This window comes from Branchiostoma floridae, chromosome 1 (assembly GCF_000003815.2).
Source record: "Branchiostoma floridae strain S238N-H82 chromosome 1, Bfl_VNyyK, whole genome shotgun sequence".
Classification (NCBI taxonomy): Eukaryota; Metazoa; Chordata; class Leptocardii; order Amphioxiformes; family Branchiostomatidae; genus Branchiostoma; species Branchiostoma floridae.
Window position 1 is genome coordinate 31,941,492 of NC_049979.1, and position 3,246 is coordinate 31,944,737.

The 3,246-nt window shown below is 37.7% G+C and overlaps 1 long non-coding RNA gene across 2 annotated transcripts in view; it reads right to left on the minus strand.

Annotated features, from left to right (window-relative positions):
- LOC118418539 overlaps positions 1–3,246 on the minus strand; it is an 8,073-nt gene that overhangs the window by 1,949 nt on the left and 2,878 nt on the right. The window contains exon 1 of one of the 2 annotated variants that reach the window (XR_004831463.1): positions 1,129–1,173. The exons of the other annotated variant lie outside the window; for it this stretch is intronic. This is a non-coding gene — a long non-coding RNA (uncharacterized LOC118418539). Of the gene's footprint in view, positions 1–1,128; positions 1,174–3,246 lie in introns of those variants that run through there. 2 annotated transcript variants of the gene reach the window in all.

Genomic DNA, 3,246 nt, shown 5'->3' on the forward strand with positions numbered 1-3,246 from the left:
CAAGTTTGGATGTTCTAGCACAAGCCGTCTGGGATATAAAGGAGGTCAAAGTTGTCGCGGGCACGTTTAGCCCCCCCCCCCCCCAGTCTGGATAGGGTTAACGGGGGGTGGCTTTGAGGCCTGCGGCAACTTTGATGTCCAATAACGCCAGAACGGCTTATGCTAGAGCCACGAAATTTAATGAGTTGTCCTAAAATATTGTTGCAAACAATTTAACAAACTTTGACAAATTTTTCATGTTTTCTTGTTGCCATGGCAACCGTTTGTTGACAGGCAGTTTTGCCAAAAATCAGTTTTTTTGGTTCTAGCAATATATTTGTCACATTTATTTGCTATATTACTGCTATTTGGTTATATAAATAAAATCTTATATCATTGAGCATATCTTTCATAATTATATATGCATAAATTATGCTAATTTGATGACGTCATCAGCCCAATATCCAAGATGGCGGACCGTATGGCCAGATCAAGAATAACAAGCTAATTATCGCTTAAAATTTGTAACTACCTGGTGTTTTTTCATCAGAAATCTGCCCAGAAATTTAGCCTATTTCCGTTGCCCTTTGTGATTATGACGTCAATGATTTTGCTATTAGCAACGCAAGTCGTAATAAACATTATTATTCTGTTATCTGCACTTGTTGTTACATTTTTTGTAGCATAACTTGAAGTTTTATGAGAATACCCTTTTTTCATGCGTCCGGCCAGTTTAATTAAATTGATGACGACACAAATACGTCATTTTACGTCAACGTAACGTTAAACGTCTTATTCTTCACAGACACACAGGTTCCGAGAAAAATTCAAAGAATTTTTTTCCAAACCTTACACTTCCGACACGGCTATTACAAACACACAGGTTCCGAGACAAAAACGGAGGAATTTTTCTAAACATTACACTTTTAGTTCGTACAGAGACGGCTTTTACAAACACACAGGTTCCCCTTTGAAAAAATGAGAATTTTATTCATACTTTTCTCTTTTAATCTTACGATCACGTCTATTACAAATACAAGTTCTGAGATAAAAGGAGGATTTTTTCCAAACCTTAAATTTAACATCTTATAGACACAGCTTTTACCAACTCACAGGTTTCGAGAGAAAAACAGAGAATATTTTCCATACCTTGCACTTCACATCTCACAGACATGGCTTTAATCTACACAAAGGCTTTAATCTACAAAAACCCCGGAGGATTTTGTTTAAACAATGCAAAGTTAATCTTACAGACACGGCTATGACAAACACACAGGATCAAGAGAAATACGGAGGACTTTAAAAAAACGTTATACTTTCCATCTTACAGACACGACATTTGCAAACACGTCCGGCTTGAAGAAAAAAAGCAAACTATTTTCTTTAAACCTTGCAATATATATCTTACCAACACGGATTTGTTTCCTAAATCAGGTTCGTAGGGCCTGATGTTACAATCATGGTGATGAAGAGCGGCCCATAGCGATAACTGTAGCAGCATCTCTTCTCCCTAAGTCAGAAACATCAAGCTTAAGCAAGCTTGACTTCACTGACTCAATAGGCAAAGCAGGGGTTACGAGGCTGCTCGGGAAATTCCCTACCCCATTTTCGACGGAATGGTTTGATCCGCTCACATCGCACCATCGCACATGTGGTGGGTTCTTTTACGTGCCCGGGGTGTGGCTCTCCCCAAACACGGGACCTCCATTTAACGTCCTATCCGATGGACGACTCATTTTCACTTGAGTAAAGTGAGGAAAGTCGTGTAAAGTGCCTTTCCCAAGGGCACAAGACCGGCAACACGGCAGGCGGATTCGAACCGGCGACCTCTCGGTCACGGGCCGAATACACTACCACTGTGCTACGCGGCCTCACTGATTTCACACACAAAAAAAAGGTTCCAGAAAAAAACGGAGGATCCCAACAAAACGTTAGACTTTTAATATTACAGGCAAGGGTTGTTTTTTTTTTTTTAAAAAGGTTACCAAAAAAAAGGAGTATATTTTACAAGCAAACAGGTTTTGAGAGAAAAAACTTAAACTTTACATCTTAAATACACGGCTTTTCCAAACACACAGGTTACCCCCAAAACGGAGGATTTTATCTTAACAATACACTTTACATCTTACAGACACGGGTTTTACGAAAACACAGGTTCCGAATAGAGGATTTTTCTCCAAACCTTAACCTTATTCAGATCTCATTTAGCCCGTGCCAACTTTGATGTCCTATAAGGTCAGAACGGCTTATGCTCGATCCACCAAATTTGGTAAGTTTTCCTAAAATATTGTTGGCAACAATTTCACAAAGCTTTACAATTTTTTTCGTGTTGCCATGGCAACCCTTTGTTGAAAGGCAGTTTTGCAATAAAACGCAAATTTTTGTTCTAACAATGTATTTTTACGTTTATTTGCTATATTACTGCTATTTTGTTACACAAATAAAATCATATGTTATGTAGCATTTCTTTCATAATTATATATGCATAAATTGTGCTAATATAATAACGTCATCAGGCCAAAATCCAAGATGGCGGACCATATTGCCATATCACGAATAACAAGCTAATTATCTCTTACAATTATTAACTACCTGGTATTTTTTCATCAAAAACAATCTAAATGAAAGTATTTAGTATGTTCCCATTGCCTTTTGTGATAATTCATTGAAAAAAAAACTCTTTTAAAAAATTCAAGGCCATGGATATAATATGGCGGAGCCCAACTGGTATCTTAGATGTACATGGCGTAATTTTATTGGCGACACAAGTCGTAACAAACATTATCATTCTGTTATCTGCACTTGCTGTTACATTTTTAATGGAGCACAACTTGAAGTTGAATACCCTTTTTTCATGGGTCCGGCCATACAATCAAATTGATGACGTCATAATTACGTCTCATTACGTCATCGTAACGACAGACGTCTTATACTGGTAAGAAATGATATCTATATCATTTCCTTAAAAAATTGATAACCACACGACACGTCTTTCAAGAGCTGTAGAACTTAAAATTGGAGGGCCAAAAAGCACGGACTAAATAGGGTTGAACTTCATATATTTCTGACACGGATATTACAAATTCATAAAATCTGAGAGAAAAAAACGAGCGATTTCTCCAAACCTTACACTTAACAGGTAAAAAAAAAAAACAAGTATTTTGTCAAAACACTACACTTAACCCTATTCAGACCGGGCTTTTTTGGTCATCCCTGGCCCCGAGGGCAGGGCTTTTGAGGCCCTCCACTTTGAAGTCCTATAACTCT